Raw genomic sequence first — 23018 nt, 5'->3', positions numbered from 1 at the left:
ACTGGGAATACCTGGGCCATGGGATTATGAGCTATTTTTTCCTTCTTTATACGCCTGTATTATTTTTAAAAACATAATATTATTTTTAAAACATTAAAAGAGTACGGTAGATCTGTCTATATTAATATGAAAAATGCTCATATTTTTTAAATGCAAGTTACAATACAAGAAAGGTCAGTATATTCAATCTTTGTTTTTTAAAAATACCTAACTACATGAGGCCATATTTACCTGTGTATTCACAGTCCAGATGGATAACACACCAAGTTGTAAACAGTGGTTACTGGAAGTTGAAGACGAGAGCTTTCATTTCTCATCATACACTTGCTTTTTCTTTCCTTCTCACAACAATCATGGATACTTTTGTAACTAATTTTTTAATTAAAAAAACACCCAGAAGATTCCACATTATACTGCAGGACAACATTCTGTCTCCCTAACGGCTGCTGAACACTCGGTCCATTCAGCCCCACTGACAGGTCAGCCAGGCAGGAGCGACGGTGCCCCTCCCAGACGGGCCTGTGTTTTCTGTCCCAGCCTGGAACAGAGCTGTTCTTTAAGCTCTGAACTGTATGTAAACAACACCTGCCCAAAAAAGTTCTGAAAGACACAAAGGAAGCATGGAAAGAGTGAAGATGACCTCCTTTTTCCAGTAGGTCCTGCAGCGATCCACTGCACAGTGCTATACAAAGAGATGACCCTGAAGCACGTCGGGAGAGTCAGCGCGGGCTTTCCGGAGCCAGTCATTCTCTGCCCTCCTCTCAGCTGGCCGCTGGCCATACTAGAGCACTTGCATAATGTCATATTCAAAAGGCTTCAGTGCTCTGGAAACCAGGCTGACCCATGAGCTCTCTTCTGGGAGCCATACGTTTCTGATTTCAACATGGAAACACATTTTTAACATTCCAGGGCTCAGCATACGATTTCCAAGAGATGCTTATTGCAAGTCTGCTCCATTTCCCACAGCGCCGTCTCTGACTGCCCCACACCCAGGCTGAGTAGGGCCTGACACGTGCCCACTCAGTGCCTTCTGTGCTAGACACCCAGCACACAGGGGTGAACCAGAAGCAGTGGAATTCTGCTTCAGGATACACTCACTCTACTGGGGGAAAGAACAATTCAATAAATAAAAACAAAACTGTATTTATAGATTGTCATCCATCAACGGATGAACGGATAAACAAGATGTGGTATATACATGTAATAGAATATTACTCACCCTCAAAAAGAAAGGAAATTTTGACGCATGCCACAGCATGAATGAACCTTGGAAACATGACACAAAATGAAATAAGCCAGACACAAAATTACAAATACTAAATGACCTCACTTATATGAGGTACCCAAAGCAGTCAAATTCACAGAGATAGAAAGGAGAACAGTGGGTGCCAGGGCCCAGAGGCAGGGGGATGGGGAGTTAGTGCCTGAGAGGTGCAGAGCTTCAGTTCTGCAAGACAGGAGAGTTCTCCGTTCTCGCAACTCTGTGAATGGACTTAATGCCACTGAACACTTAAATATGGTAAATTTTATGTTATGTATATTTTACCACATTAAAAAAATTATTTTAGGCCAGGCGCGGTGGCTCACGCCTGTAATCCTAGCTCTCTAGGAGGCCAAGGCGGGCGGATCGTTTGAGTTCAGGAGTTCGAAACCAACCTGAGCAAGGGCGAGACCCCGTCTCTACTATAAAGAGAAAGAAATTAATTGGCCAACTAATATATATACAAAAAATTAGCCGGGCATGGTGGCACATGCCTGTAGTTCCAGCTACTCGGGAGGCTGAGGCAGCAGGATCGCTTGAGCCCAGGAGTTTGAGGTTGCTGTGAGCTAGGCTGACGCCACGGCACTCACTCTAGCCTGGGCAACAAAAGTGAGACTGTCTCAAAAAAAAAAAAAAATTATTTTAAAAAACTACTTACAATTTGTGAAAAGTGCTAAAAAAAAAAAAAAAAGGCAGTAGGGGGCCCCCAAAGAAGCACAGAGGTGACAGCAAAGAGGTCGTGAGGGTTCCCCAGGCCTCTTCAAGGAGGTACTTGCCTTCTCCCCACTGGACACGGGCTCCTGAGGAATGCCAGTGGGCCCCCAAAGCTCTACGTGGCCAGGACAGGAAGCATTTAAGGCAAGAGACTTGCCATAGAGTACTCATCAAAGGGCTTCACCTGGTCGGAGACGCCCAGAACCCAGTGGCTCAAGGATGGAGAGGAGAGGAAGGCGACTGAAGCAGAAACCTGACCCTGTGCAGAAGAGAACTGAAGAACCAGCCTGCACACCCTGACCCCAGAAATTCCCTTCATGGGAGAGAACCGGCCATGTGGACCAAGATTTACATGCCAGGATGCTCACTAAAGTTGTTTATAAGAGGGAAAAGTAGGTAGCAACAACCCAAATGTCTAATAATAAGGTCTAAATAATTCGTGGAATAGCTACGATAGCAATTGTACAATTATAAAAAATGTTTTCCGTAACTTAGGGAATACACTATAATATTAAGAGGAAAAAGCAAACCATCAAATGTGTATACAGTTGATTGCATTGTTGAAATTTTTTTTAATTCTTTTTTTTTTTTTTGAGACAGAGTCTCACTCTGCTGCCCTGGCTACAGTGCTGTGGAGTCAGCCCAGCTCACAGCAACTTCAAACTCCTGGGCTCAAGTGATCCTCTTGCCTCAGCCTCCCGAGTAGCTGGGATTACAGACAGGCACACACTACCACACCCAGCTAATTTTTCTATTTTTAGTAGAGACAGGGTCTCACTCTTGCTTGGGTTGGTCTGGAACTCCTGAGTTCAAGCAATTCTCCAGCCTTGGCCTCCCAGATTGCTAGGATTACAGGTTGAGCCACCGTGTCTGGCAACACTGTTACAATTTTGAAAACACATATTATCAGAAGAAACATACTGGAATCTTTACTGTAGTTATTTCTGTATGAGGAGTTACAGGTGATTTATATTTTTATTTTGGTATTTACTCTTTTTGGTATTTTCCAATTTTTCTTCAGTGAAAACCACTACTTTTATCAATGGAATACATTTTAAAAATGTATTCAAAGGGCCTTGCACAATGCCTGGCAAATGACAGATGTTTGAGGAGTATCTCTGTCGCCTGACAGGTGAATTAAAAATGCAATCAATACTGCCTCTGCAACACCGAAGAAGAAATGGCTGCTGGTTTTCTTGGAAAGGAGGAAGAGGATATAAACTGGAGCTACAAAACAGGCTGCAGAGGTAAGAACGGAAGGAAGCAATGTAAGAGAACGTGAAAGACCGCCAGCAACTCGAGATACTTCATTTTGCCCACAGATACCTCCTGCAGCATGCAGAGCTTTACGAGCCAGCGTTGCTGCCAGCATCTTACGGCTCAGAGCAAGGCTGCTTCTCAGGTCACACGGAAAACCAACAAGTACAGCTGAGAACAAAGCTAAGCAAGACTTCTGGCTCAAGTAACTAAGGCAAACCTCCCTCTCAGTGCAAAGACATTTCCCACATGCCACCCACAGACATAAACAGTGATATCACCCATGGCAAGGCCCAGATCTGCCAGCCCCCAGGTGAGGAGGCCCCGGTCATAAGCAACATTGTTTCACCACAGACCTCACCATCTCCCCTCTCTCTCCCACCTCCCGCACCACAGGCAATGCCCTTCTTTGTTCACATGACAGGCCCAAGGTTCCTGAGGCTGTACAAGTCCAAGAAAGAATCTTAAAAAGAAACTGAGTTAAAAAAAAAAAAAAAAAAAAGAAACTGAGTTATGATTTGAAAAGTTAGCACTGCCTTTCTACATGAAATTTATTTATAAACCAAAAATAGAGATTTAGAGCAGGAAGCCCAAGAGATGTGCTGGAAAATCTGTTTTTTAGGGAGAAATGCATTGTTTTCAAATCTAGTATAGATAGGCCCTATTTAATACCTGCCCGCCCATGACAAGATATGTACGTTTGACAGTAGAGAAGCCTCATTATTTAATGTAGAAATACATGCCCTGGCCCACTTAGCCTATTCTGATTTGAAATAGAAACCAACACAGAAATGATCAATCTTAAATGGTAGAATAATGAGACATATAACCAGCACACAGCCATTAGCAACATGAGTCAGTACTTTGTGCAAAGCAAAAAAAAAAAAAAAGGCTTGAAAGTACAATAAAATAATCCTTCAGGAAAAAAGAGAACTGAAATTCAAAAAGGGGTGGGAGTGGTGAACAGGCCAACAAAAGGCTTAACAGAAATCCAGCCAAGCCCAAGGCAACTAGTCCCAAGCAGGAACCAGTTCTGACTTGCCATTCCTGAAATTCCACTCTCCCGGGGTTTCTGGCTCTTCCTTCCCCAGGCTTTCTTTTTACCCATTTGGGCCCAGAGGAGACTGGGGAGGGCCCTGCAACTGTAGGAGACGTCAGGCCCCCACTAAGGGCTTAGGCTAGGGCCCTGCAGTCAGCTTTAAGGGGCCCGTAGATAACCAAAACTCACAGGTAATCAAAAAGCTTGGTGGGAGGGGAGCTTTAGCCCTTCCCTAGAACATGCAGTGCAGAGCCAGACTGGGCCAGACTGAAGACTGGCCAAGAGGCAGAATGAGAGGAAACACTACCCATGATGTGACCCTGCTGAGTGAGACATCTCGGTCCCACAGCCAGGAGGCCTTGGGGGCTGGGGGGGGGGGTAGGAGAGGTGTGAATCACAAAAGTTTTTTTAAAAAATCCAAGATGGTTGTAGGAATGCCAAAATGAACCAAAATACATTCCCACCTAAATGCAGAACCACTGTATGTCCAAGCAGAGTGTCTCCAGGGCCTTTAACAAGTTAACAGGTTTAGCCAAAAGAGGACTTGAGTCCCGTTCTCCCCCCTTTATGAGCCTCAGTCCTTCACCGGGCTCCAAACAGCAGACACCCAGACCTGGCCGGCTCCCTGGCTCTTCCAAGCCATTCAGGTGCTTCCAGACAGTGGGCTGATGGTCATGACAGTTAAACATTAGCTGGCCATAGAATCTGGGGTGGAGAGGTCACAGTTCCATCAAACAGAACAGGAAAAAAAGGTCAGGAATGCAGAGAAAGGAACCAGAAAATAGGTAACTAACAAAAACAACATACATTTCATCACCTTCCTATGGGGGGAAGTACTTCACTACAAATCTTATGTGAGGCTCCCAAGAGCCCCAACAGATACCCAAGGCAAGCATAATTATTCCCATTTTACAGATGCAGGAGCTGAGACTACCCAACAAGGACCAAAAAACCCAGGTGGTCAGGCTCCAAGAGACACACTTGCCTGAACAAGCAAAGGCTCCCTGATGATTATTTGCCAATCCCAAAGGAAAGCATCCTCCAAAGGGAGGACTGCTTGGGCCTCTGCTTGTCCTGAGTTATCTTGTACCATTCTAGCCCTGCCTTAAACTGACCTGTTACCACACACCACAGGTCTGTTGAATTCCCGAGGGCTCCAAACACTCCTTCCCATCCATGTCTCCCCACAGAGGCCCAGCACTGAATGAGCGCCACTGTTTTGTGCCTTCAGTTCCTTCTCTCGTCTATGCCTTAGGCCAGCACCTGTGTCATCCATGGGCACAGCTCAGCTCTACGGGTGGCACTACAAGTGGCTAACCTCTGTCCCAGGACTTGACAGCAGTTATACAAACAGCCACAGGAGGAACAACTATTGAGCACCAACTGCGCGCGCCGGCCCTCTGCTAGCACGTGCCATCTTCCCAAACCTACCAGGTGGAGGGTGCAGTGTCCTTATTTATGCCATGCCGATGAAGACTCAGAGAAACCCGGAGTGGCACGGCTTAGCCAGCTTTGCACCCCAAAGCCTGGGCCTCCGCAGTACCACCTTACTTACACACGTTTTGCTGTGCACAGACGCGGCTAAATGGCTGCAGTTACATTCCGAGAAACCCATTCCTAGGACTTCAGACGCATGGCTACAAAGACCGAACTGGACAATGTATAAAGCCACATGAAATTGCACACTAAAACCTTAAAGAAAAAAAAAAAAAATCTTAGGGAAAGTTTTAACAGTCCTGTAAACCAAAAGCTTTTAAAGCTTTCTGCCAGGCAGCCATTTAGCAAATGACACACTCAAAGAGCCTCCCCAGCCCCGTGCGCCCACCTCCCTCAAGCTCACCACCGCCTCGGAAGGCGCCTCTTGTTGCCTAAAGGTGGGCTCCGACCTCCCACGGTATTTAGAAACAGCAGAAAGGAAGACAGTAATAATAAACCACCTGCTAGTTCTAGGAAGGCAAACCCACCCTCGAGAGGCCCGAATTTCAAGTCCTGTATTCCCTGCTTAGAAGGGAGGGGGACAGAGAAGGAGGGGAAAAAAGAACCATCTGGCAGGCCCCGACATCCTGTTTATTATCAAACATTTTTAGCCACAGAGCATTAAGTGTTTTGAAAATAACCCTGTCGTTCGCGCACTCGAGCCAGGCCTGCGGGCGGCCGTTCAGCCCCGCCCGCACGCAGGCCGGCGCGACCACCGGCCCGGCCGCCTCGGGGCGTCTTCAAAAGTAAGCAGGGTGGGGGAGGGGGCGGCCGGCCGGCCCGGAGTCGGGAGCCCGCGGGAGCGCGCTCGGCCGCCGGGCCGGCGCGGAAAGGCCACTCCGGGGACCCTCCGCCCCGCCGGCCTCCCCGAGCCCCGGCCCCGCCCCGCCGCGCCGCGCACCCCCGCTCCGCGGCGCCCGGGCCCGGCCGCGGCCTGAGGGGGCGGCCTGAGGGGGCGGCCTCGGCCGGCGGGAGGCGCGCGGCCCCCGACCCCGCCCGCCAGCCCGAGCCCGAGGCCGCGCGGCGCCGCCACAACAATGGCGAGCGCGCCCGGGCCGCCCGCCGCCCCCACAGGCCGCGGCCCTGCAGCCCGCCCGGCGGGGAGGCGGCGGCGGCGCCCGGCCCGGCCCGGCCGCGCTCGCGGACAAAGGTCGGCCGGGCCGCGGGGCTCGCGCCGCCAGTCAGCGGCCGCGGCAGACAAAGCCCGGCCGGGCCGCGCCGCCCCGGCGCCTCCATCTTAGCGCCGCCGCCCCGCCGCCCCGACCCGGCCCGCCGCCCCGCGCCCCCCGGCCCACCTGGTCTGGTTCCGCGGGCGCGACGGGGCCGGGCGATGGCGGTCGGGCGGCGGTCGGGCGCGGAGGCGGCGCGATGGCGGCGGATTGCGCGGCGGCGGCGCGGGCTGCTCGCTCGCTCGCTCCCTCGCTCCCTCCCTCCCGGGCTCGCTGCTCGCTCGAGCCTCCGAGCCTGTCTCGCCGCTCGCCTCCCTCTCGCGCTCGCTCCCCGCCCCCCGCCTGCCGCCGCCCCCGCCTCCTCGGCCGCCTCCTCCCGCCGCCGCCGCCCCAGCCTGCGCCGCGCAGCGCCCCCTGGCGCGCCTCCCGGGAGCGGCGGCCGCGGGCTCGGCGGGCCGGGCGGGGGAGGGGCGCGGGGCGCGGGGGGCGCGGGAGGGGCCGGGGAGAGGAGCGGCCCGGAGCCGGGAGGAGGCGGCCGAGCGGGCCGGAGGCCGGGGGAGGGGAGCGAGAAGCGGCCGCAGGAAGGGGGCAGGGGTGCAGGGGCCGGGCGGGCGAGGCCGGAGGCAGGGAGCGAGGGAGGGGAGAGAGCCCGGATCTGCGCCCGCTCCCCCTCAGAACTGCAGTGCCTCCTGACAGCCTGTGAGCCGGATTTTGTTAGAGTGTGTCTGTGCCGTGTGCACGGAAAGGAAGCAGAAATAATACATTGTTCAATTCTAAAGCAAGGTTGTTGCACGATGCGGATACTTAATGCCATTTTTATAAAATGAAAAATAATAAACCAATCCTCTGGAGTGCTCCGTTGCATGTTTGCGTGAATGCAAAACAATAGCTCTGGGAGAATGCCCTCCCCTCTTGGCCACCTCCGTGGTCTGAGGTTGGAAGAGCTGAGGAGGGTTCTTACTCTTTATTCTAGTCACCTTAGCAATTAGAAAAGCAATTTCGAAAAGAGGAAAGACAAAAAAGAAAGGAGCTGGGGCCTGGCATCCAAATCATCCCGCCCCCTGCTCCAGCCACTGAGGCTTACACTGCACACCAGCTGGCAGCCTGGCCTCTCCGGGAGGAGCTGGCTCGGTTCGTCTCTTCTAATTCCAACCCTGGGGCAGATACTATTGTTCCAGTTCACAGCTGGGAAAAAGGAGGATCTGAGAGGTTACCTACCTTGCCCAAGGCCACACAGCTAGCTAGACCCAGAAGGAAAATTAACCCACTTCAGCCTAACTCCGGAACTTCAGAAGCCAGGCTGGTGAGATTTGCTACATGGGGAGTGGGATTCTGGGTAATGTTAAAGCCTTCTTTATACTTCTCTCAATTTTCCTACATTTTGTCCATGGTCTTGTTTTTGTTTTTGTTTTGAGACAGGGTCTTGCTCTGCCACCCAGGCTGGAGTACAGTGACATCATCATACTCCTGCAACTTCAAACTCCTGGGCTCAGGCAGTCTTCCTGCCTCAGCCTGCCAAGTAACTGGGAGTACAAGTGTATGCCACCACACCCAACTAATTTATATACATACATATACATATATATTTTTTTTTTAATTTATTTATTTTTTTTTTGGTAGAGACTGGGGTCTCACTGTGTTGCTCAGGCAACCTTGAACTCCTGGCATCAGGTGATCCTCCCACCTCAGCCCAGGATTATTTTCAACATTATCCTCTGTTTATAATAATCAAGCTGGGTGTGGTGGCTCAGGCCTATAATCCCAGCAATTTGGGAGGGCAAGGTGGGCAGATCACTTGAGGTCAGGAGTTTGAGACCAGAAATAAAAAAAATTAGCCAGGCATGGTGACACACCTATAGTCCTAGCTATTAAGGAGGCTGAGGCAAGAAGATCCCTTGAGCCCAGGAGTTCAAGGTTACAGTGAGCTACGATTGGGCACACCAGTATGGGCAACAGAACAAGACTCTGTCTCTTAAAAAAAAAATCAAACTTGCACTACCTTCCTGCCAATATCATCATTCTTTAACTATCTCCACAAAAGAGGGAGGATGTAATCCTAACCTTCATTGTCCATCTTGTCCCTTGGCCTTAAAACCATCTTCAGGAAGGCCATCAAACCTGTCCCATTCTTACAACACAGCCACTAACAAATGTGGCAGGAGGAGGCTGAGCAGAAACAGTGTGGCTTATTGGGCAATCGCTATGGGCCAGCCACTGTGCTAAACATCTTCTGTACAATCCCTCATGTATCCTCGCAACATACCCACAGTGCAGGTATCACAATGATCACCATTCGACAGAGAAGAAAAGCAGACTTTTTGTATAGACAGCATAATGCTCCCCCCCCAAAGATGTCCAAGTCCTAATCCCTTGGCAAAAGGACTTTGCAGATGTGATTAAATTAAGGATCTTAGATGAGATTATCCTGGATTATCTAGGTGGGCCCAGTGGAATCACAAAGTCCTTATGAGAGGAAGACAGGAGGGTCAGGGTCAGAGAATATGTAATTCATGAAGATGAAGCAGAAGTCATTTTTTTTTTTTTTTTTTTAGAGAGAGAGACATGGTCTTGCTCCTTTGCCTGGGCGGGAGTGCAGTGGTGCAATCATAGTTCACTGTAGCCTCAAACTCCTGGGTTCAAGCCATCTTCCCGCCTCAGCCTCCCAGGAGTCCCTGGGATTATAGACATGAGCCACCACGCCAAGCAGAGGTCATCATTTTGATTGATAGAGGAATGATGCAGGACCTCCAGCCAAGAAATGGAGGCAGGCTCTAGAAGCTACAAATTGCAAGGAATGGATTCTCCTCTAAGGCCTCAGGAAGAAGATGAGCCTGCTGGCTCATTAGCCCTTCTGACATCCAGAACGGTAAGATAATAAAGTTATAGTAAACAACAACATTCCTGGTCATTTGTTACAGCAGCAGTAGGAAACTAGTACCACCTTGGAGACTTGCTGGAGGCAGTGCAGCCAGCAAAGTGTTAAATGGGCTGGGATCTTGGGAGGGTGGGGAGAGACCTGGCTTCAAACCCAGCTCAACCACTTCCTCCCTCTGTCACCATCCTGTAAAGTGCTCAGCCCAGAGGGGAGCCCTGGGAATCGAAGTTCATCCATTCATTCATTGAGCATCTGCTCTTTTGTGCTCTGGGGGCCACGGGTGTTGGACCAGGCAGACAAGGTCCACAATAGCCAATAAAACACAAACACCTGTTCCAAGGTTTTAGTTCTGGTCCAGCCTCCAGCCAGCAGAGCCAGCCTTTTGGTGCCTCAAAATTGCCACCTGTGAAAACTGTGCACCGTTAACTATGGTCTCCCTCTCTTTGGGATCCTCCAGCAGAGAAGGAAGCTTGGCGCAAAGTAGACACTCATTACGTGACGATGAAAAGCACCTGCCTGGCAGACTGGGACTAGGAACAAGGCTCCTGACTGACCACCAGCCACATGGCTGGCAAAACCAGCCACATAGGCACACTTGGTGAAGCCTCCAACCCCGGCCAGCCTGGGCCTGGGGTGGCCAGCCTTCCTTCCATTGTCACCATATGGCAACAAAGCAGCCAGCATCTGGTGTTCCCAACACCTTCACTTAAGGTCAAGAAAATAGAGCCAGGAGAAGGTTAAATGACTTGCACAAGGTCACAGATTCTAGCTAAAACTCCAGTGTCCTATGGCATCCAATGACAATATAATCTGAATCACGCAGGTCATCAAAATGTTCTAGTGGCCACATTAAAAAAGTACAACGGGCAGGGTGTGGTGGCTCACACCTGTAATCCCAGCACTCTGGGAGGACAAGGCAGGAGGATCCCTCAAGGTCAGGAGTTCAAAACAAGCCTGAGCAAGAGCGAGACCCCATCTCTACCAAAAATAGAAAGAAATTAATTGGCCAATTAAAAATATATAGAAAAAATTAGCTGGGCATGGTGGCACATGCCTGTAATCCCAGTTACTCAGGAGGCTGAGGCTGGAGACCAGGAGTTTGAGGTTGCTGACACCACGGCACTCTAGCCAGGGCAACAGAGCGAGACTCTGTCTCAAAAAAAAAAAAAAAAAAAGTAAAACGAGGTAAAATTAATTTTAATAATATATTTTATTTAATCCACTATATCCAAAATATTATCGTTTCAACACATAATCAATACTTAAAAAGGTAAATGAGATCATTTACATTCTCGACATGAAATTGTCGAGTCCCATGTGTAGTTAACATTTTACAGCACATCTCATTCAGGACTGGGCCGTGTCAGGTGCCGGGGAGCGGCAGGGCCAGCGGCCACTGCGTTGAGCAGTGCAGATCTTCATCTTTTCCACTGCGCCTCACAGCCTTCTCGGGGCGTGGGGGTGGGGGAAATGGTGCCATGAGGCAGAATGGCCATGTCCGCCTTATCTGATGCTAATCCCCTCAGGGCTTCAGTCTGGCACAGGGGGGACGCTGGGGCTAAGACTTGGGAGGACAAGGATCTGTCCATGTGTTTCCCTGAACTAACCTCAGCACCAAGCACGGTGCCTGGCAAATAGCAGGTGCTCAATAAATATTGGTTGGTTTGTTGAATGGAGGAAGAATGAGTGTCTGGCCCTTGACCTCATTGGCTGAGACACAGGGGACCCTGGGACTCACTAATAATCAGGAGGTTACCCTTTCCCATCATCTTACAACAGAAGACATAAGCGTATGAGACACTTGGAAGGCCTTGAGTGCTCTGGGAAGACAGATGGGGACAAGTTAAGGTAACAGGGAAAAAAGTCAAATCAACAGGTGCTCTGCTCAGAGTGCAGATCTAGAAGGGGTGTGATGCCCTTTAGGGACATGGGGGCTGCTGGGTCCCTGGGAGTTAAGTAGAAGTGGATGCTTCACTTGCCCTGAAAAACCCACAGATTGGGCCTCATCCAAACCGTGTCCCAGGGTCAGGAAATCCTTTTCTTTCAGCACTTTTCTCTGGGATGACAACAGAGAGAATAATGACAGCTTCTGTTGGCCGATACTGTCCCTGGGGCAGGCGGGGTGCTAAGCACTTTATAAGAGATGACAATACTTGTGAGAGAATTATCATTGTTCCCACTTTTTGGATAAGGAAATTGCAGTTAGAAGTTAAGGGACCTCAGGCAAGGTCACTAATGACGTGGGTGGTCCAGAGTGGGGGGAACACAGTGGTACCAGTCTGGGGATTCGGAGCCTATCGGGGCAGGGCAGGCCCAACGTGCTGGGCTGGCAGGGGGGGAGGGTCGGCGGCCGTCTGTGGTCCCGGGCTGTTGGCCAGGGCCAGCTCCTAGGACTTCCCAGGAAGTATGGGGGACCTTGAAGGAGACATTTTTGTTAATACATAACCAAAGTTACTGTAAAGGAAACAGCAACTGGAATATTAAAGTATGGAATAAACAGCCGAGCAGAGCTGGGGACAGTGGGCATGAACCAGTGAGCATATGTGCGCCTGTGTTTTGTTGTGTTGAGTTTTCTTTCCTTTTAAATATTAGGATACCTTATCCCAACGAGGAGGAGGAAGACACATGTAAAAATAAATAAATAAATAAATACTAGGATACTTGCAGTTCTGCCATAGGCAGAGAAATCTCTTCAACTGAGTCAGAGGGGGAATTTCAACCACTGCTGGCAGCCCAGTAGAAATTTTATGTATATATAATTTTATTTTATTTCTATTTATTTTTATTTTATAGATAAAAATAAAAATAAATAGAAATAAAATAAAATTTTATTTCTGGGCTAGAGTTGCCTGGGCTAGAGTGCCGTGGTGTCAGCCTAGCTCATAACAACCTCAAACCCCTGGGTTCAAGCGATCCTCCTGCCTCAGCCTCCTGAGTAGCTGGGACTACAGGCATGCGCCACCATGCCCAGCCAATTTTTTCTATATATTTTCAGTTGGCCAATTAATTTCTTTCCATTTTCAGTAGAGATGGGGGGGGGGCTCACTCACAGGCCGGTTTCGAACTCCTGACCTTGAGCAATCATCCCGCCTCAGCCTCCAGGAGTGCTAGGATTACAGGTGTGAGCCACCGCACCCGGCCTATATTTTATATTTTCCAAATTATGATCACTGTCTTTTGTTACGTTGAAATGTAATTTGTTCATATAATGCTTATAAGTAGACTTCTTTACCCATGATTTTTCTTTTTAAAACTGCACTGTGGGCCAGGTGGTGGCTCACACCTGTAATCCTAGCACTCTGGGAGGCCGAGGCAGGCGAATTGCTCGAGGTCAGGAGTTCGAAACCAGTCTAAGTGAGACCCCGTCTCTACTAAAAATAGAAAGAAATTAACTGACCAACTAAAAGAAATATACATATATATATATATATATATACAAAAAATTAGCCGGGCACGGTGGCACATGCCTGTAGTCCCAGCTACTCAGGAGGCTGAGGCAGGAGGATCACTTGAGCCCAGGAGTTTGAGGTTGCTGTGAGCTAGGCTGACGCCATGGCACTCTAGCTTGGGAAACAGAGTGAGACTCTGTCTCGAAAAAAAGAATTCAGGATTTGGCTGTAACTCTCTGAGCCTCTGACAGCTGGGGAGGATGGCTGCTGTGGGCGCGGTTAGCACAGCTGGCACGTACCGGGCATTCCCTGCGTGTTTCTTATTCCCGTTATCCCTTCTCACCCTCGGACACCTCAGACGGAGCTTCCTGTCAGTCAGCAACGGCCGTGTAACGAACAGCCCCCAAACTCAAGGGCTTAAAACATCACCATGTTATTTCTCATGATTTGGTAGGCTATTGGGTGGGTCTTCAGTTCCCCCTGGTGTTGACTGGTGTCACTCATGCAGCTGCCATCAGCCTCTTCCTCCCCCTGGCCACTCTCTGCATGGCCCCTCCCTCCAAGGAGTAGTCTGGGCTTCCTCACAGCATGGCTGCTGGGCGCCAGCGGGGTGAGAGTGGAGGCTGACATGCCCCGTGGGATGTTGCTTCTACTGCATTCTGCTGGTCAGAGTCAGTCACAGGACGAGCTCATACTCAAGGGGAGGGACCTCGAACCCTCCCTCACCTTGGCAGAAGGAGCTGTGTCTGGCACGGGGAGGGGAAGATCAGTTGGCAGATCATGTGCAGGTAATCTCCCAGGACGCATGTTCTCAGCATGCCTTGCTTCCCTGCCCTGTGCCTCGCCAGGGCCTCTGCCCACCCCATCTAATGAGACACCCCACCTGACTGCGAGAAATGTCTACCAGATCTATTGTGGCAATGCCCATCGGAGTGCTGAGAAATTGCAGGATGAGGAATAAAAGGTCCCTACTCCCCACCCTCAAGAAACTCCCAAATTAAGTGGCATTAAATACAAAACAAGATGGGTGCAGTGGCTCACACCTGTAATCCCAGTGCTTTGGAAGCCAGGTGGGGGAGTCACTTGAGGCCAGGAGTTTGAGACCAGCCTGGGCAACACAGACAGACTCCATCTCTAAAACAGAAACATTAACGATAAAATAAAAACAGACTTACTGAGTCTTGCTACTGCCAGGTGTGGGCCTGAGATGGGGTCTTGGGACCTCGTCTAGTGCTTCCTCCCGCCGGAGAACTATGGGAGGATAAAGCTAACTTGCAATCCAATCTTATCCAGGAACGTGAGGCCTCTGGCCTGTGTACTTGTGACATGTTCCAGGACTCCTGACCCGGCCTCCTTCATACTCGCTGATCTCTGCACCTGCTTTCCACGGTGCAATTGTACTAACAAGAGACAGCATGAGTCCTGATTTTCAGCTCAGAAAGTGTGGTCATCTTAACTCCAGGGGAAAAATGAATAATATTCCAGGAGGAAATGGATTCCAGCTGGGGAGACTGAGGGAGCCTTCTTGGTGCAGGTGTTTTTGAGGCCAGGCCTTGAAGAAAGAGTGGAGTTTAATCAGAGGAGACTGGGGAAGAACATTCCAGATGGAAGGACCAACATGAACAAAGGCCTGGGAATGGGAGAGTCTGGGCACTAGGAGGGGACCACAGGCTGGCCTGTCGCCATTGGAAATGTGGCCCCATCCGAGGGAATGTGCATTCCAGTTGGGATAGGAGCCTGGAGCTAAAAATACAACATTTGGTCTGAGCCAGCAGTGGGGGGCCCTGCACAGACCTTGGAGCACACAGCAGGGAGAACATCTGAGTCCCCAACAGACACACACAGGCTGAAAGCAAAGAGCGAAGTCTCCTCCGAGGGGCTCAACAACATGGCAGGGCAGGGAGCCCTGACACCTTCTCTTCAAACCACACCCAGTTCTTAGACCTTTGCCCTTGTTTCCCACCAGACCCTGGAAGGAGGGGACAGAAGGAGGCAAGAGCAAGGAATAGGAAATAAAAAAGAATGAGGGTAAGATTTAAAATTTGGGAACTTTTGAGAAAAAGCAGTGAAAAACTATTGAGGAGTTGAGTTTAGGGAAACAAAGGAAAGAAGAGGCAGCTTTTGGCCAGTTGCAGTGGCTCACACCCCGTAATCCTAGCACTCTGGGAGGCTGAAGCAGGAGGATTGCTTGAGGCCAGGAGTTTGAGATCCGCCTGAACAGCATAGTGAGACCCTGTCTCTATAAAAAATAGAAAAATTAGCTGGGCATGATCGTGCACCAGTAGTTCCAGCTATTTAGGAAACTGAGGCAGGAGGATCACTTGAGCCCAGGAGCTTAAAGTTGCAGTGAGCTATGATGATGCCACTGCACTCTAGCCTGGGTGTCTTAAAAAAAAAAAAAAAAGAGGCAACTCTCTAAGGAGTTGCCTCCCCAAAAAAGGCATTCTTATCCCAAAAGGATAAAGATGATATCTTGATATCAAGATAGTGAGATGACAATCTATAGAATGGGAGAAAATAACTGTTGACCATATATATGTATAAAGGTCTGTATCCAGAAAATGCAAAGAACTGTTACAACTCAACAACAAAAAGGCAAACAAGCCAGTGGAAAAAATGGACAAAGGACTTGAACACACATTTGTCCAAAGAAGCTTTACAAATGGACAACAAGCACATGAAAAGATGCCCACCATCACTGGCCATCGGGGAAATGCAAATCAAACCATAATGAGATACAACTTCATACCCACTAGGATGGCCATAATAAAATAAATGGAAAATAACAAGTGTTGGTAAGGATATGGAGATACTGGAACTCTTATACATTGCTGGTGGGAATGTAAAATGGTGGGTGCAGCTGATGTGGAAAATAGGTTAGTGGTTTCTCGAAAAGTTAAATATAGAATTATCACATGGCCCAGCAATTCTACTCCTATACATATGTCACAAAGCATTGAAAACATGTTCAAACAAAAACTTACACATGAAGTTCACAGCAACATTATTCACAATAACCAAAAGATGGAACCTAAAATGTCCACCAACTGAAGAATGGATAAATGGATAATGGATAAATGGATAAATGTGGTATAGCCATACTGAAATATTATTCAGCTATGAAAAGGAATGAAGTACCAGCTAGGGATGGTGGCACTTGCCTGTAGTCCCAGCTACTAGGGAGGCTGAGGCAGGAGGATGGTTTGAGCCCAGAGGTGAGCTGTGATGACCCACTGCATTCCAGCCTGGGCGACAGAGCCAGACTCTGTCTTAAGAAAGAAAAAAAGTAAAGAAGTGCTGACTACAATATGGATGAACCTTAAAAACATCACAGTAAGGAAAAGAAGAGGCCACACATCGACACACTGCAAGATGCCATTTATATGCAATGTCCAGAATGGGCAAAGGCACAGAGACAGAAAACAGATCAGTGATCGCCGTGGGCTGAGAGATGGGGGATGGCATGTGCTTAATGGGCATGGAGCTTCCTTTTGGCACGATGACACGATTCTGAAACTAGATAGAAGTGATGGCTCCACAACATTGTGGATGTACATGTCACTGAATTGCATACTTAAAGTTAAAAAAGTAACTTTTATGTGTATTTTACCACACCCAATTAAAAATGATCTATTTTGAAATGGCAATTTTGCTGGGATCTTGGTCATCTGTGTTACAAACTTGTAAACACATTTGTTTACACATTTAGATTTCCAACCTTCGGGGTGATAATTAAGTTTTAAGGAGGATGCCGGACTCTCTCTGTCTAACAGGCTCACCTGTCTGAGCCCAAGGGGAGATGGTGGATGCTGGGCCAGGGACCTTCCCCGTGTGGTCTGCGAGGAGCGGCCTGGGAAAAGAACCCCGCATTTTGGCAACAGTGGGGGTTTAGTTATCTATCAACGTCGATGAGGCTGGCAGGTTAGGAGGCAGCACAGGAGGCAGATCCTGGAAGTGAATAAGAACTCCTGGGAGAAAATTCGCTCTGAAGGGAGGACAGGAAGCAGCAGCTGCAGGTCTGAAGGGAGGTGGCTTTGGACAGTCCAGTCACAGTCACAGGCTATGGAATGGGGTTCACACGAGCTCTTGCACTGGCCTCATGTGAGGGTTAGGTGACATTATTACTCACAGGAGACTCCAAACCATTTCTGGCACATAGTGAGCACTCTAAACCAGCAGTTCTAAAAGTGTTTGATGTTAGAACTCCTTTTCATTCTTTTTCTTTTTCTCTTTTTGTTTTTTAAGAGACAGAGTCTCGCTCTGTTGCCCAGGCTGGAGTCCCGTGGTTAGATCATAGTTCACTGTGGCCTCCAACTCCTGGGTTCAAGTGATCCTCCAGCCTCCGCTTCCCCAGTAGCTAGGACTACAGGCAGGCACCACCACGCCCAGCTAACTTTTAAAATTTTTTTGTAGAAATGGAGTCTCACTCTTGCTCAGGCTGGTTTCAAACTCCTGGCCTCAATTGATCCTCCTGCCTCAGCCTCCCCAAATACTAGCATTACAGGTGTGAGCCACTGCGACTGACTCCTTTTTACTGTTAACATACCTTAAAGAGACTTTATTCCTGTGTGTTATGTCTACATATATTTACATGTTAGCAATTAATACTGAAAAAAGAATTTAAATATTTATTATCTAATTTAATTTAAAATAGCAAACCTGGCCGGGCAAGGTGGCTCACGCCTGTAATCCTAGCACTCTAGGAGGCCGAGGCGGGTGGATTGCTCGAGGTCAGGAGTTTGAAACCCGCCTGAGCAAGAGCAAGACCTCGTCTCTACTATAAATAGAAAGAAATTAATTGGCCAACTAATATATATAGAAAAAATTAGCCGGGCATAGTGGCGCATGCCTGTAGTCCCAGCTACTCGGGAGGCTGAGGCAGGAGAATCGCTTGAGCCCAGGAGTTTGAGGTTGCTGTGAGCTAGGCTGATGCCACGGCACTCACTCTAGCCTGGGCAACAAAGCGAGACTCTGTCTCAAAAAAATAAATAAATAAATAAAAATAGCAAACCTATTACACATTAACATAAATACTATGGTCTTATGAAAAATTCTATTTTCCAAAACATATATATATATATATATATATATATATATATACTTTTGAGACAGAGTCTCACTGTGTTGCTTGGGTTAGAGTGCTGTGGTGTCAGGCTAGCTCACAGCAACCTCAAACTCCTGGGCTCAAGCGATCCTCCTGCCTCAGCCTCCCGAGTAGCTGGGACTACAGGCATGCGCCACCATGCCCGGCTAATTTTTTCTATATATATTAGTTGGCCAATTAATGTCTTTCTATTTATAGTAGAGACGGGGTCTCGCTCTTGCTCAGGCTGGTTTCGAACTCCTGACCTCGAGCAATCCGCCCGCCTCGGCCTCCTAGAGTGCTAGGATTACAGGCGTGAGCCACTGCGCCTGGCGATGAAAACAGTCTTGACACTTGCAGCTCGGCAAGAGGGTCTCAAGGACCCCAGGGATCTGTAGATCACACCTTGAAAGCTACCAGCCCAAGCTTGTTCCCCTCATGGCAATTTTAAAGCAAAACAGATAAAGCCACCTGGAAGAGGCAGGCTCACTTAGAGTTATTGATTGGGCACATGTCACAGAGTAGCTGCTCAATAAACAGCTTTTGGATCTCGAATAATGACGGCACTTACCACGCTCACCATGCGCCCGGCGTTGTGCTACACATTTTACACACGTTGTCTCATTGAGCCTGCCATCCTCGTGTGCCAGGCTCAGGAAGGATGAGTATTAGTAACTCGCCCAGATAGTAACGCCCAGATCCAGGAGTCAAGCCCGGTTTTGTCTGATTTCAAGGCTTGGGCTCTTAAGCACTGGGGCATCCTGAATGTGTTTGTTGGCAAGATCTTTGTTCTACAGTCAGATCGAGACAAAAAGAGGAAAATAATTACAGGAAAATTTAAGGAAATTTTGTCAAGAAGTTCAAATAACTCAGCTGCCTACCTGAATCTACCATTTATTTCCCAGCCACCAAACTTAGTTTAGACATTCTCTGGCCCATGCACCCGGGCCAGTGGCATGGCAGCTAGCCGCAAGGCTGGTCTGCAGAGAGTATTAGCGAGCCGGATGGGGACTGCGGAGAGCTCGCTCTCACAAAGGCGTGGTGCTGCGGTGCCACAGGTCTCCGTGTCCCAGTGGGGCACCAGGCACAGACAACAGCCAAGGGGGTATGCCAGGCCAGTGGGGCTCAGGTGCAGAATCTAAACTACAGCGAGATTAATGAGACAATTAGGCCTCCCGGCTGTGTCCCCACAGGTCAGGGGCCACACACTTGCAAACATCCTTCCAGAGTTGGGAGCGGCAAGCTTCTCGAAGGTGCTCAGCCCCCACGGCAGCCCTGGGAGGATGCGCCGAATCACTCCTGTGGTTGCTCCGGTTCTTTCCCAAGGAGGAATTAACCAGGGAAATCCCGGCGACCAGGTCTGCCAGGTCTTCACTAATGCCTGGGCCCAGCTCCTCGGCGCCCAGAACATGGTCCAGCCCCTGCCGACTTCTCCAGCCTGTCTCTCTCCACCTGTCCAGACTCGACACTGCCCTCAGCTCAGACCTCTCAGTACTGCTTCTCTCCGCCTGGAATAAGCTCTTCCCATCCCCCCACAACCTCCTTTGGGGGTGAATCCTACTCGACCCTGAGGACTCAGCTTGGACATCGACCTCTAAGAACGCTTCCTGTGGGTGCCCACTTCCAGACTGCCACAGCGCCAGTCTTTGTCCAATACAGCACCAGGGAGGCCATGGCTTACAGGACAGCCACGTGCTCATGGAGCTAAGGGCGGGTATCTGCTTGTCTTACTTGCCCATCAGACTGTAAGATCCTCTAGGCAGTGACAGGGTCCACACGTTCACTGCTACATCCATCCGTCACTCTCACACACTGCCTGGTCCAGAGGCAGAGCTCAATACACAGTTGCCAATTCGATGAGTAAAGAATAAGCAAATGAATCCAAAAGACAGGTGCAAGGAACAACCTCTGCACCTCACCTGTAGACACTTGACCCTCTTGTCACTCCACAGGCATTGTCTGGGGCACCAGGCGCTGCAGATCGGGGGCCCAGGGCTGGGGCAAGGGTGCGTAAACAGAGACAAAACTCAAGGAAGGGCTTATAATTCTGTCGGGAAGCAGTGTGTGCACGTTTAAAATGCCAGGACAAAACAACACACCCTCAAAAACTACAATTGTGGAGGGATAAAAAATTTGTAGTACACTAATAACAGAAGTGGCTATGTATTATTCAGGTTAGGTGAGGGCTGTGACAAATCACCCCAGCATCTGAGTGGTGCATCATGACATTTTATTTTTATCTTCTATATTTGCAAATAATATATATATATATATATTTCAAAATATTAAGGGGTACAAATGTTTTTGTTACATGGATACCTTTTATAACGCTTAAGTTGGGGCTCTCAGTGTACCCATCGCCTGAATAGTGTTCATTATACCTGAAAGGTAAGTTTTTACCCATCCCCACTCCCCCTTCTTGATTTCCCTTGACCTTTACATCTCTTTGTGCCCGTCTCTGCCTGTCGATTAGCTTCCAATTATCAGAGTACATGTGTTTGTCCATTCCTGAGACACTTCAATTGGGACAATGGTCTCCAGTTCCATCCAAGTTGCTGCAAAAGAAATTATTTCATTCCCAAAAGCTTATTTTTACATTTTTCTCCTACACAGCACTCCCAAGGAGAGATTGAGCTGCTCTGTCCCCAGTGGTGCTGCAAGCATTCTGGAACCTTCATCTTCTGGTTCCACTATCACTTCCAGCTGTGCAGACAAGAAAACAGACAGGAAGGCAGGCTAGGAAGTCACTTCTAGCACTCAGTCCTGTGGTCCCACCTAACTGCACAAGAGGCTGGAAATTGTAGTCTGGTGCTGCGCCCCAGAGGAAAGGAAATGGGGACTGCTGAATACCTACTTGTCTCTGTCACAGCTCGTTTCCTGGGAATCTTCTACGCATCAGGCACCATGCTAGGCACCATGCTAAGTACGTTACATACATGTTATCATTTCATCCTTACAATAACTCCCATTTACAGAGGAGGAAACTGAGGCTCAGAAAGTTTAAGTAAATTTTATAAGGTAAAATGCAAATGCTTGGGGAACCAGGGTGGAACCAGATCCTTCTGACGACAAAGCTTATAGCTGGCAAAGAAATAAGGACAGATAACATAGTGAGCTCCTACTGGATCTGAGACTACACCCACTCACTAAACATCATCATCATCATCATTTTCTGAGCTTCTATTATGACTTAGGCATTGTTACAAGCACCATCACCTAACTCATTTGATCCTCACAAAAATCCTCTGAGATAGCCACTGTGAATACCTTAAAGATGAGGAAATTGCAGAGAAGTTAGGTGACTTGCTTGAGATCACTCAGCACACACATGGCGGGGACAGGACTCAAACCTGGGCAGTCTGTCTCCAGAGTCTTCCTACACGTTGGCCCAGCTCCTGCCTCTCTACAGACAATTAAGGCAAGTGTTGCAGGGCAGAGACTCCAAAGTGAGGCGCTGGTACCCTGGAGAGGGTGCAAGCTGGTCCATTGGGATGAAGCAGGAAATATGATCCTTCTATTTATGTTTATCTGTATTCTAAAACAAATCAGAGTGATATTAAATTTTACTGATATGTACTATACAGATTGACACTGGTGCTCTCAGTGGAGGATCAATCTGTATAATACACATTAGCAAAGTTTAATCTGACTTTTTTTTAGAATACAGATAAACATAAATAGAAGGCATCATCTGCAGTATGGTTAGTTTTTTTGTTTTTGTTTTTCTGAGACGGAGAGTCTCACTCTGTTGCCCAGCAACCTCAAACTCCTGGGCTCAAGTGATCCTCCTGCCTCAGCCTCCTGAGTAGCTGGGACTACAGGCATGCGCCACCACGCTTGGCTAATTTTTCTATTTTTAGTAGAGACAGGTCTCACTCTTGCTCAGGCTAGTTTCTAAATGCTGACCTCAAGCGATTTTTTTCCCCCAGAGTTCTAGGATTGCAGGCGTGAGCCACCGCGCCCAGCCCAGTAGGGTTAGTTTTAACTAAACTCTCATAATGTGGGCACGTGGGGTTTTCTTTTGTATTTTTTATTGATACATCATAGCTGTACATATTTTGGGGACACACGTGATATTTTGATATTATATTTGTATCAAAATACAATTATACGCGTCATGAACAAATCAGGATAATGGGAATATCCATCACCCCAAATACTTACTTTTTCTTTGTGGATGAGTGGTTTTAAAGGATTTCTGCAAAGAATGACTGGCCGCGGAGAGCGGTGGCTCACACCTGTGGTCCCAGCTACTTGGGAGGCCGGGGCAGGAGGATCACTTGAGCCCAGGAGCGTGAGGTTGCTGTGAGTTGTGATGACGCCACTGCCCTCTAGCTGGGGCGAAGGACAGATTCTTGTCTTAAAAAAAAAAAGAAAGAAAGAAAAAGAACGACTGGACGCCAAGCGTAGTTTCGGTACGGCCTTCCTCACGCCCAAAGCCTCTCCCGCGCATGCCCAGAACCTCTACCGCGCGCCGCGTGGAAGGCGGGGCCTTGAGGCCACACCCCCTTCTCTTTTCCCCGCCTTCCTCGTATCTTCCGGGAGCGCTTTTGGAGGCTTTGCCTTGGGATTGGGCGAACTGCGTGCGGTCGGAGGGACGCGATTGGATAACGTCCCCGCCACTCGTCCGGTGGCCAGCTTCGATTGGCCGAGGTACTGAGACGCGGGGTTTTGCCAAACCTTCCGGTCAGCCGGGCTGCGACCGGAGGGGTCGGCTCGCGGGGCCCGGCGCCGGGTGTTGGGCGGCGCTGCGGC

At 49.0% G+C, this 23018-nt stretch overlaps 1 protein-coding gene across 8 annotated transcripts in view; it reads right to left on the bottom strand.

Annotated features, from left to right (window-relative positions):
• The window catches only part of PRRC2B (proline rich coiled-coil 2B), a 105706-nt gene extending 82963 nt beyond the window's left edge, over positions 1 to 22743 (bottom strand). For 6 of the 8 annotated variants that reach the window (XM_012744085.3, XM_076009135.1, XM_012744088.2 and 3 more), the window contains exon 1: positions 7043 to 7236. The gene's annotated coding sequence lies outside the window, so the exon portion shown is untranslated. Of the gene's footprint in view, positions 1 to 7042; positions 7237 to 22427 lie in introns of those variants that run through there. The other 2 variants (XM_012744086.3, XM_076009138.1) reach the window with 2 other exon arrangements.
• Between the last annotated feature and the right edge of the window lie 275 nt (positions 22744 to 23018).

Source organism: Microcebus murinus, chromosome 12, assembly GCF_040939455.1.
Source record: "Microcebus murinus isolate Inina chromosome 12, M.murinus_Inina_mat1.0, whole genome shotgun sequence".
NCBI lineage: Eukaryota > Metazoa > Chordata > Mammalia > Primates > Cheirogaleidae > Microcebus > Microcebus murinus.
This window is presented reverse-complemented; position numbering and strand designations above follow the sequence as displayed.